Raw genomic sequence first — 12658 nt, 5'->3', positions numbered from 1 at the left:
AAGTTGATTTGCACAAGAGAAGATGCAAATAATAGTGAATAAATTTGTACTGGCCAGGCCAAATACACAATGTTAAAATTATTTATTTAAACTAATTTTATTATGAAAAGGATTTAGAAAAACTCAATATGCTAAAAAGTCCAATTAGAATGGTGAAGGTATTTGAAACAATTTCAAATGAGGAATGACAAGCAGTGAATCTGCTGGGAAAAGAAGAGTTGGGAGTCTGGGATAGTAGCAGGAACTCATGCCCAGGGAGCCATGTTTGGCTCACAGACACTGCCAGACCTTGAACTTCGAAGAAGGCTCAGAAATTAAGATGTAGTCGGACCTTGAACTTCAAAGAAGGCTCAAAAATTAAGATGTAGCTTATGGCAGTGGTTATCAAATTTTAACATGCATCAAAATCAGCTTAGGGCTTGTTAACACATAGCTGGGTTCCACTCTCAGAGTTTCTTATGCAGTAGGTTTGGGGTGAGACCCACTGCCTGCCTTTCTAAGAGGTTCTCAGGTGATGCTGATGCTGCTTGTCTGGGACCCACCCTTGGAGAACCACTGACTTATAGAAGCATCTGCAGACATAGAGCTGAAGACAGGAAGCACAAAGAAACCAGCAATGGGGAAAAGAAGGGGTGGAGAGAGAGGAGACAGGGAGAAGGAGATAGGAAAGGATGGATAAAGATACACAGAGAGAAGCAATAAGCATTAAAGGAGGCTGCAATGAAAAAGGAAAATTTTCTTCCCACCAGAAAATATCTAGCCAGGACAGGTGTGTGGGGCTAGAGAGAATTACAGAACAGAGCAGACCGACATCACTCTAAATTTATGATCACAATTCTCTCACCCTGCCTTACCCTCTTTCCTTCCCTTCCCTGCTAATGATTTTGAATGACTAATAACGTACTATATCTGAGTCCCCTGTACCCCCAGGCTGCACCCCAACCTTCACCTTAACTCTCCAAATTATGTCTCCTACCTTCACCTCACCATTGAAATTATTTTCTTAAAATCACTGAATCTGTAGATCTGTTCTCAGAATTATATCCTTGACACATTAGCAGTGTTTCATAGTTCTGTCTACTCACTTCTCCCTTGATTTACATGACACACACTAACCTGGTTCTTTTTCCAAATACTGGACCCCTGACCTGCATCTCTGGTTTTCTCCTTGTATTTTAGAGGAAATCTTCTAGAATAAATTCTTCTAAGGTTCTCCAAAATTCCTTTCTTGTACTAGAAGAAATAAGTATATTTTGCCCAGCTTGGTATATGAAGACAGAAACATTCTAGTATTTATAATTCAGTAAATATTTATTATCTATGGGATGTCATGCACTAGAGACACTGCAGTGAGCAAGCTTGATAAAGCCTTTGCACTTATGAAGCTGACATTCTGGTGGGGAGGATACAAGCAATAAACTGGTTAACACATAAATGTATGAGATAATTACAGCCAGTGAAAAATACTCTAAAAAAATAAAGAAATTTATATAGTAAAGTATCCTGAGGGGGCAGTACTCTGGAAAGTCAGGAAGGTTTCTCAGAAGAGGTGATATGGAGATGAGATCTGAATAAGAAAGAAACAAGCCCTGTGAGGATTTGAGGACAAATCCTTTAAACAACTGGAAGGAGGTCAAAGTGGCTGGAGTGTAGTAAGTGAAGGGAGAAAGGTAGTGATAGGGTAGAAAGACATACAGGACCAGATCACATGGGGCCTTGAGGGTCATGATGATATATTTGAATTTTATTCTTAATGTCATAAAAATCCATTGGGGAATTTTAAACGGCAAATCATTATTTTGGTTAATGATGTTAAGGACTAATGGCTGGCCACACGCAGTTTTCTCTTTTTATTCCAAAGACTTTGCTGAAATAATAGTAAAGGAAGAAAAAAGGCATAATACTTTAAGAACAATGATAAAAGGAGAAGAGACACCAGGAGCTAAAGTATTACCACATATTTTGGAAAATGGAAGCAGATGGACAGAGGAATGGTAACTGACTCAGATAGAGGTAGGTAATTATAACCTAAAGTATGTGCAGACAATATCAAAGAGGGGTGAGTCAATTCTTATTGCCCAGGACTTGAAGTCATGCGGTCCCATGGAGAGCAGTGTGAAGCAAAGGTCTGGAAATAGATGGATTGGATGAAAGTTTGCACATGAAGCTGCTAGTCTCCAGATGCCCATGTTGAGCCCTGCATCAAGGTTATGTCCTCTATGGTAAGAAAAGGAGCATATATTCCATGGAGAATTTGAACTTGAGTGGAACATGGCAGAGTGAAGGACACATATGTGCAGCTTGGGGATAAAAACAGAAGATTAATCTAAAGTCTGAAAACTGATTAGGGTAGTTCTCATCCCCTTTTATTTGCCTGTTGCATGAATGTTCTTCTATACTCCACAGGCAAGAAACTCAAGGAAATTTTTCTCAGAAGATACTGAAAAGTCCTAAAGAACACACTTTCACACAATTCCCTGACTATTAAACTCACATTGAAGCCCACCACTTGATCAGTCCTGATCATGGGCTAGATATATTTTCCAAGCACTATTAAATATTAACTAGGAGATAATAAAATAAGACATTTGAGAAAACCCCCCAATTTATCTCTCCAATAAAAAAGAGATAAAAACAAATAGAAAAGAAAATCCTGGAGGAAACAGAGGTAAATCAAAGAGTAGCATAATTATTTCTGTCTTTAATATCATTAGGAAGATAAGATATTGCATATCTAACATGGGATTAAGAAACTAAAAAAAGGAACCAATAAAGAAAAACAGGTTAGATGAAATGAAAAATACAAGAAAATAGTTGGAAAATAAAGTTGAAGAAAATCTTCAAAAAAGTGGAACTAGAAACAAAATGATGGAAAAAAAAGAAAGACAAGACTTGGGGGATCAGGGTGTCTAACATTTAACTCAGGGTGTTTCAGAGACTAAGAAAAGACAGAAGAAGATATAATGAAAGAAATAACACAAGATCATTTCCTCCAATTTGAGGACATGAATCTTTAGATTGAAAGGTTTACAAAATTCTGAGAAGAATAAATAAAAAAGACCTATTTCAAGGCAGACCATCATGACATATAAGAGCATCATGGTAGAGAGGCTTCTAGAAGCTTCTAGAGAGAAAGTAAACAGGTTACAAAGGAACAACATTAAACACACCATTCAACTTTTCAGTAGTAACAATGCTACTGACAAAAGGCAATGGAGGAATGCTTACAAAGTACCAAAGAAAGTTATTTTCAACTTAAAATTTTCTCCCAGGCCAAATTATCATCAAGTTTGAGGATAAAATAAAATTTTTTTCAGATATGTAAGTCATGCAAAGTCTCAACACAATTATCTCTACAAGCAAAACACAAAATGTGTCTAAAAAGGAAACTACCTAGCTTTAGAATTAATATATATTTAAACAAACAAAATAATGAAAACTCTGATAAGTTGTCTAATAAGAAAATTGTAACTAAAAATACTAATAATAGTATTACTATGGGAAATGGAGAATGAGAAGTGGGGAATGGTGGTATAGGAAAGCTAAGTGTTCATCAAACATAAAAGGAAGCTGATAGATAATATCTAAATACACAAGTCATGAAACAGCAATCATATTACTTAGAAATGTGGAACCAAACACCAGAAGAAACAAGGAAATATAAGGTAAGAAGGGATGAGCTAAGGAACTGCTGATTTTCACTGAAGTTTTAAAATATTATCATATATTTTTCAACTCTGTGTATATATTACTGTGACCAAAAATAAACAAAACTTAAGGCAAAAGTTTCTTGTGGCAGAGTGGAGACTACATTGTAGTGAGGCAAGAATGGAAAGAGATGGCTATTTCCATGGTCCAGGTGAGAAATTATAGTGGCTTGGATCACAGTGGTAGTGGTGGAGAAAGAAGCGAAGAGATTCAGTATGTAATACAATGAAACTGACTTAATTTACTGAGGTATTGACTGTGGGGCATGAGGAAAAGAGAATCATCAAGGATGACACCTTAGATGGTACATGGTGGTACCACTTGTTAAAGTAAATAAGCCTAAAGAAAAACTCAGTTGGTGAAAGCATCAATCAAGATTTCTGTTTTGTGCATGTTAGGTTTGACATTCCCATCCAAGAGGAGTGTCAGGGAAGAAGTTAGATGGTGTTCTGGATTGAATGGGGTCCCCCTAAAGTACAATGAAGTCATAACCCCCAGTACTTACAAATGTGACCTTATTTGGAAATAGGGTCTTTGTAGATGATCAAGATAAGATGAGGTTATTAGTGTGGGTCTTAATTCAATATGAATGAGGCCTTATAAAAAGGGGGAATTTGGACACAGAGAGAGACACACATAGAGGGAAGACAATGTGAAGACACAGGAAGAATTCCATATACATGCCAAAGAATGTCTGAAGTTACCAGAAGATACGAGAGAGAAACGGAACAGATTATTCCTCACAACCCTCAGAAGGAACCAACCCTGCTGGCATCTTGATTTTGGATTTCTAGCCTCCAGAACCATGAGATAATAAATTTCTGTTGTTTAAGCTATCCAGTTTGTAGTACCTTGTTACAGCAGCCCTAAGAAACGAATACAGATAGATACACATCCGGAGATTTAAGAAGAGGAAATGGTGGAGATACACATTTTGGAATCACGTGCTTGTAAGTGGCATTTAGAGCCATGTAATTGGAGGAAATCACTTCAGTAGTGAATGCAGATGGAGAAGAGGATAACGTTCAGTAATCAGGATTGAGACTGGAGTTCTCCCATATTTAGAGATTAATCAGAGGGGGAGGAGTCTCCAAAGGAGAATGTGAGACTAAGTGGCCCAGGAGGTAGGAGAAAACAAGGAGAGTGTGGTGTTATGAAAAGTGAAAAAATAAATAATGCTTTTTAAAAAAAATTTTTATTTATTTATTTATTTATTTATTTATTTAATTTTTAGCTGTGGTGGGTCTTCGTTTCTGTGCGAGGGATTTCTCTAGTTGCGGCGAGCGGGGGCCACTCTTCATCGCGGTGTGTGGGCCTCTCACTGTCGCGGCCTCTCTTGCTGTGGAGCATAGGCTCCAGACGCGCAGGCTCAGTAATTGTGGCTCACGGGCTTAGTTGCTCCACGGCATGTGGGATCTTCCCAGACCAGGGCTCGAACCCGTGTCCCCTGCATTGGAAGGCAGATTCTCAACCACCGTGCCACCAGGGAAGCCCAATGCTTTTGTTTTTTTAGGAGGGAGTGGACAACTGCTCAGATGACAAGTAAGATGAAGAGAAAGAAGGATTATTACTGCTTTTTGGAAACATGAGATTCATCATTGATTTGAGAAGATCACTTTCTTCTGTTTGAAGAGGGCTGAGGATAGAACTGGGGATGAGGAAGTGAGGGCAGTAACTACAGAAAGCTCTTGTGCGATGATTTACTGGGAAGGAGACCAGAAGGCATACTGATGGCCAGAGGGAGACATGGGATAAGAGCAGCAGCTTTAAAAGATGGGGGACTATGGCGTTGGACAGATCATCTTCGTGGATGTTAAGTGACAGAGGAGGTGAAGAACAGTCTTAAGTGAGCTAAAACCCTCAGTAATAGAAGGTAAGTGGCCAAAGGGAGGTTAGTAATAAAAACAGGGAGAAAAAGTAGGTGAGTGGTCTGAAGGCATAAATGTCAAAGGAGTGGGGGGTTTTGATAACAGAAGGAAAAGAAATGACTTAAAACTAGCAATGTACCCCAACGCCAGGATCTTGTGGACATAGATGTATGAGACAGAACTGCCTCATCCTGAGAAGGCTATGGAGGGAGTTGTGACCTGTGGACACAACCCCTCGCTTGTACTGGCCCCTCCTAGGGCAGCTGTAGGCATTTTCTATTTGTTATTTTTACATGTATTGCCCCAGGATTTTGTGACTTTATTTTCTTTTCTTTAAAAGGGCTCCACAAACTGTATACATTTCAGGACTCAAAAAAATCCGATTCACTCTTGCCTGGAAGGATGAATGGGACAACAGATAGTTTCAGTTAGTTGAAGGGTCGAGAGCTTAGAGAAATGGTTGTCAAAACAAGGGAATTTGCCAATGACGCATCGTGAGATTTAGGGCCTACCAGAAGGACAGAGAGCATCAACTTCCCAGGGACTTACAGGGACCAAGTGAAACACAGATTGTTAAGCTTTCTCCTTGAATTCCTCCATGGAAGTTCCATTTTACAGCAAGGCATGCCCCCTTTATGAAACTTTCCCTGGGGTATAGCACTTCCCTTGGTCCACTGGTGGAATGACTTGAGACAAAAAGATAAAGATAAAAGTAAGCCACTGGTCACGTCATGTCTTGGTGTAGGCAAAGATTTCTTAAGCAGTACAGAGCAAGTGCTAAAGGGGAAAAACAATAAATGAGTCTGCATTAAAATTAAAAGCTGTTCATCAAATGACATCATTAGAAGAGTAAAAAATCGAGCCTCAGGTTGGGAGAAGTCACTACTTGGAATATTATAGTACTGACTTGGATGAAGAGTTATAAAAGGCTACAATTTGTATGATTTGGGTTAAAGTTCACTCCAGCCTTTGCCTTAAGTTTTTGTGTTATTACTGTGTTTCTGCTTTATCTTACAAAAATGGGATCATATTGTACATGTTGGTTTGTACATTTTCCCTCCCAGTAGTCTATTACAAGTAATCAGACTTTAGAACTACAAGGCACAAATAAAACTGTTTAGTCTACCCACTTTTTATGTCAATGTCATTTTTAAAAATTGAGATATAATTGACATAGTATCTTGGTTTCAGGTGTAAGCATGATATGTAGATATTGCAAAATGATCACCACAGTAATTCTAGTTCACATCTGTCACCACACATAATTGCAAGTTTTCTTTTTTCTTGTGATTAGAACTTTTAAGATCTACTCTCTTAACAGCTTTCAAATATACCATACAGCAGTGTTAACTATAGTCACGCTGCTGTAAATTACATCCCCAGGATGTATTTATATTGGAACTGGAAGTTTGTACCTTTTGACCACCTTCTCCCATTTCACCCGTCCCTACCTCTGGCAACCATCAAAGTGTTCTTCATTTCTTATAGGGTCTGGGGCAGTAAAAGGACTTGCTCAGGACCAGTGCTGTGTCTTGGCCCCCAGCCCATTGCTCCCCTTCATGGTAGAGAAAGCCTTCCAGAGGTCCTTGCATTAAATCTTTGCTCTTACCCCAGGTTGTATCCAAATGGGTGCCTGCCTCTTTTTTTAAAAAAATATTTGTGAAAGAAAGTTTCATAATTTCTTTCACTAGCTTATTTTTTGGGGGTGTCCAGATTCCTGTAGGGATGAAATTTTGATGAATTATAATATCTCTTTATCCCCAGGATAAAAAAGAAAAACTCTTCAGGAGTAAGAAGGAAGAGAAACATTCACTGCTAAGAAAGGTTCAGGTTGCAAACTTCTCTTGCTTATTTATTGAGGTTAAAAGTTAAACTGGATGAGGACAATCATATTTTTCTGACACATTGACTTGCTTCTTATGAAAATATATTTAGCTTTTTTTTCATGAATCATTTCAGTAGAAGAGCCAGGAGTTATGTTCTTATGCTGAGTAGAAACACTGAAGACCCCTTTGTGAGGGATTTAGCTAGGTACATGTATTAATTTGGTTCAGTTTTTCCCCTCTGGGCTAAATTTTGACTTGAAATTTGTGCATGAAGCAGGAGATGAGGGATTTGGGCTCATTTTTGTGATATCCATAGATAAAATTAGCACCATATTCATGAGCCTGATACCATTGTTCTCTGAACTGTTGCCAGGAAGGTTTTCTCATTGTTGTCACCATTTCCTTCTCTCCCAATTCCCTCCAATTACCCTTTCTCCTGGTTCCCAAGATCTGGCTCACTTTGTGCTGGTGAGTAAGAAGAAACGGGGCAGAGAGTAAAATCAAGAGATGCCAACCTTCAGAATCACAACTATGCGGTATTAAGAAATCTCCCTTCCAAATGGAGTGCCCTGCTCACAGAGCCGTTTTCACCATAACATATGTAACTTTTCATTTCATGTGACCTTTCTTTTTGCAAAGGTCACAACCTCCATCTGTAGAAATGTCCATTATGATTGAATGTTTCACGTATGAAGAGCATTTTCCATTTAGATTTTCAATAGTCATATAAATATGACTGTTTTCTGGACAGAGAATTCAATTTCACACCCACCTAATAGAAAAATGGTCAGAAATTACTTACCATGACATTTCCCCCTTCATAATAGGGAAGTGGGGGGAAATATACCTTTATTGTTTTTATGATGAACATAAATAATTTAGGAAATACAATCCCATATAAAGGAGAAAATAAAATTATACATAATCCTATCACTGAAAGATGACTGCTGATACAATTTTGATGTATATTCTTTTTAAAAAATGGGATCCTACTGTAAGCATTCTTTTTGTAACTAAATTTTTAGAATTAAATGTATATTTGCCTTTTTGTAAGGAACCTTCCTACACTGTTGGTGGGAATGTAAATGGTGCAGCCATTGTGGAGAACAGTATGGAGGTTCCTTAAAAAACTAAAAATAGAGTTACCATATGATCCTGCAGTCCCACTCCTGGGCATATATCTGGAGAAAACTAACTCGAAAAGGTACATGCACCCCAATATTCATAGCAACATTATTTACAATAACCAAGACATGGAAGCAACATAAATGTCCATTGACAGATGAATGGAAAAAGAAAATGTGGTATGTATACACAATGGAACATTACTTAGCCATAAAAAAGAATGAACTAATGCCATCTGCAGCAACATGGATGGACCTAGAGATTATCATATTAAGTGAAAGTAAGTCAGATAGAGAAAGATAAATACCATATGATATCACTTATACATGGAATCTGAAAAAATGATACAAATGAACTTATTTACAGAACAGAAGTAGACTCACAGACATAGAAAACAAACTCAGAGTTACCAAAGGGTATATAGTGGGAGATAAATTAGGAGTTTGGGATTAACATACACACATTACTATATAAAAAATAGGTAAACAATTAAGGACCTACTTATAGCACAGGGAACTATACTCAATATCTTGTAATAACCTACAATGGAAAAGAATCTGAAAAATAATATATATATGTGTATAACTGAATCACTTTGCTGTACACTTGAAACTAACACAAAATTGTAAAGTAACTATACTTCAATAAAAAAAGAAATGACAAATAATTAAAAGACTTTAGTAGTGAAATAAAGAATGAAATAAAAATGTGTATCGGCCTTTTCTATATCAATAAATATAAATTTACATCCTAAATGAATGAATATTGTCCCATCTATAATATACCCTATTTATTTAACTAATTCAGTATTGATAGACAGTTGACTTTTTCTATTTTCTGCCGATGTGTGAATCCCTGTGACAGGTATCTTTATATATAATACCCTGTGCTTTTCTCCAAACAATTCCTAAGGAATAATCCTTAGAAGGGTAACCTCTATGTGAAATGACTTGTACATCACTAAGGCCTTTAATACATGTTGTCATATTCTCTCTAGCAAAGTTTTACTGACGTACATGTTCCCCAACAATGTATAAAAGTGACTTGTGGGCTTCCCTGGTGGCGCAGTGGTCGAGAATCCGCCTGCCAATGCAGGGGACACGGGTTCGAGCCCTGGTCTGGGAAGATCCCACATGCCGCAGAGCAACTAGGCCCGTGAGCCACAATTACTGAGCCTGCGCGTCTGGAGCCTGTGCTCCGCAACAAGAGAGGCCGCGATAGAGAGAGGCCCGCGCGCCACGATGAAGAGTGGCCCCTGCTTGCCACAACTAGAGAAAGCCCTCACACAGAAACGAAGACCCAACACAGCCATAAATAAATACATAAAAATTTTTAAAAAAATTTAAAAAAAAAAAAAAAAGTGACTTGTTTCCTTGATCCTCATCAGTTAGAGACATTCTCACTGTAAAAATCCTTTCTCAGTCTTCTAGGTGAAAGCATTGTATCGCATTGTTACTCAATTTGATTTTCTTTTCTTTCTTTCATTGTTACTTAATCAGTGAAACCACTGGCTTAGTATGGTTCTAACAGAAGCACCATGGCTGCTGCTTCCTATTCTTTGGCACTTGTGGAATTAGGAACTGGATGCCTGAAACTGCCACAGCAGCCCCAGAAGAACCAGATGCATCTGCCAGAAGATCTCATCCCCCTGCACATGGCTGCTGCCTCACATTGCTCACTTCCAACTCAGGGACTCCCGTAAGTGATCCTCTAGCTCGAACCAGAACCGCATTACATTCTAGCACCCTAGCTGCAAAGGACACCAAGAAACGTAATTTAGCTTTCCAGACTATGTATAGCACAGGAGTAAGCTAGAGGTGATCGGAATGGATGCTGGAAGAGGCAACCTTTGTATCTGCTGTCAACCCAATGTCCCCTTATGGATGCCCAATGACTCTACACATTAGCCAGCCTTTTACAGCAGAGGGAGTAGAAAATGAGAGCTGTTGAGGTTGATCACCCAGTCCTGCCCTGACATAGGATAGACAATACCCCACAGGAACTCCAACTCTGGGAACTTCATCCCAGCCACTGCCTGGAATCCAGACTTTTCCCGGGTTCAGGGAGCCTTAATTCGGATAGACTATGGGCTCACTGTAACTGTTACAGAAGAATGACAGAAGTGACCTTTGATTTAAAGAGATAATTTCCTTCCTAGTTCCCATTACTTAATTGTAAATTCAAGTAGAAGTTGTTCCTAAAGGGAACAACTCCACTGCCTTGATGGAGTGCATTGCCTCCCGATACTAAATAGTTAACAAAATTACATCCAACTATTTGCACACATTTGTTTACAATCAAAGCAAGGTCTTTGTAAATAAACCGTTATCTTGAAAAAAAATGTTTGAATATCTTTTTTTTGTTGTTTTTTGTATGTCTTATGATGTAAATTCTCTTTTCAAATCTTTGCCCATTTTTCTGTGGGAGACAATTTTGTTGATTTGCGAGAAAACTTCTGTCCACCACATATTTTACATATTCTGTCACTAGATTTTGTTTATGGTGGGTTTTGTTCTGTAGAAAATTTCATTCTTATGTAGTCAAATCTAGAAATCTTCTTCATAATGATTTCTGCCTTTAGGTGTCATTTTCACAAAGGCCTTCTAACAGACATAGAAAACAAACTTACGATTGCCAAAAGGGAAAGGGAGGGGGCAGGAATAAATTAGGAATATGGGATTAACAGATATACACTGCTATAAATGAAATAGATAAACAACAAGGATATACTGCATAGCACAAGGACCTATATTCAATATCTTGCAGTAACCTATAATGGAAAAGAATCTGAAGCTGTACACCTGAAAGTAACACAATATTGTAAATCAAATATAGTTCAATTAAAAAAAAAAAAAGAAGGGCTTCCCTGGTGGCGCAGTGGTTGAGAATATGCCTGCCAATGCAGGGGACACGGGTTCGAGCCCTGGTCTGGGAGGATCCCACATGCCACGGAGCAACTGGGCCCGTGAGCTACAACTACTGAGCCTGCGCATCTGGAGCTTGTGCTCGGCAACAAGAGAGGCTGCGATAGTGAGAGGCCCGCACACCGCGATGAAGAGTGGCCCCCGCTCGCCGCAACAAGAGAAATCCCTCGCACAGAAACGAAGACCCACCACAGCTAAAAATAAAATAAATAAATAAATAATTAATTAATTAATTAAAAATTAAAAAAAAAAAGAAATATGCACTAACCTCTTTATACACAGCAATAGAAAATATTAATAGATTAATGACAGAAAGGTCTCTGGGTTATTAGCAGATTCAGGCTGAATATCTTTTAAGCACAGACTTTACAGAAATTTTTTCTTATGGGGATTTACTTATGGCAAGTTGATGAAAGACCAAAAAATCTGTATTTCACAATTACTTTGTGATTATAATTTCCTAGAACTCGTTAGACTTAAAGTAGCCTATATCTGGTATTTGACATTGAGAACTATCTGTTCTTTCCATCTGTCTTTGTTCCATGCCAAGATATCCATTTTGTTTTTCTTGTTGAGTAATAAGTTCAGTAGTGGTAAGCCTGGGTAAATAAATAATATTGAAAAGCACAGTATTTAAAATCTAAGGTGATACACTGACATCTAACAAAAATTAGTATATTCACACTTCATAAACTAATGTTTAAATTAACTTAGTTACTATTTCCATAGCTTATTTAAGTTATAAAAAATAATAGATTTGAGTTTTCTCAAAAAATTTTTTCTAGAATTAATCCAGAAATCTCAGTTTTTATCAGGCAAAGCATAATTCCAGTTTTCCTCTCCTTCTTGGAAATATTATAAATTTTGTAGATACACTGTAAAGAGACATGATGGGAGGAAAAAGGAAGAGCAGTCTAGACACTGGATATTTTACATGTCACATTATTCTTTAATTCTGTGCAATGAATTCATCTCCAAAGTATAAGATTTGGGGATTCAAAATGCTCAAAAAATGAACTAAATTTTGAACTCTGTGTTTTTGAAAAAAAATTGCATAGTATATAGATTTTTAAAAATCACTTTGTAGTCAATTCAAATAAATACCTCTCATCTTTCTTATCACTTTTGGAAGGAGCTTTCAAAACGTCCAGGGCATGGCAAACACACACTTTATGTCCAAGTTCTCCCTATTGCCCTGGTCACTAGT

Source organism: Balaenoptera physalus (assembly GCF_965194825.1).
Source record: "Balaenoptera physalus genome assembly, chromosome: 18".
In the NCBI taxonomy this organism is placed as follows: domain Eukaryota; kingdom Metazoa; phylum Chordata; class Mammalia; order Artiodactyla; family Balaenopteridae; genus Balaenoptera; species Balaenoptera physalus.
Note: the sequence above shows the minus strand (reverse complement) of the source record.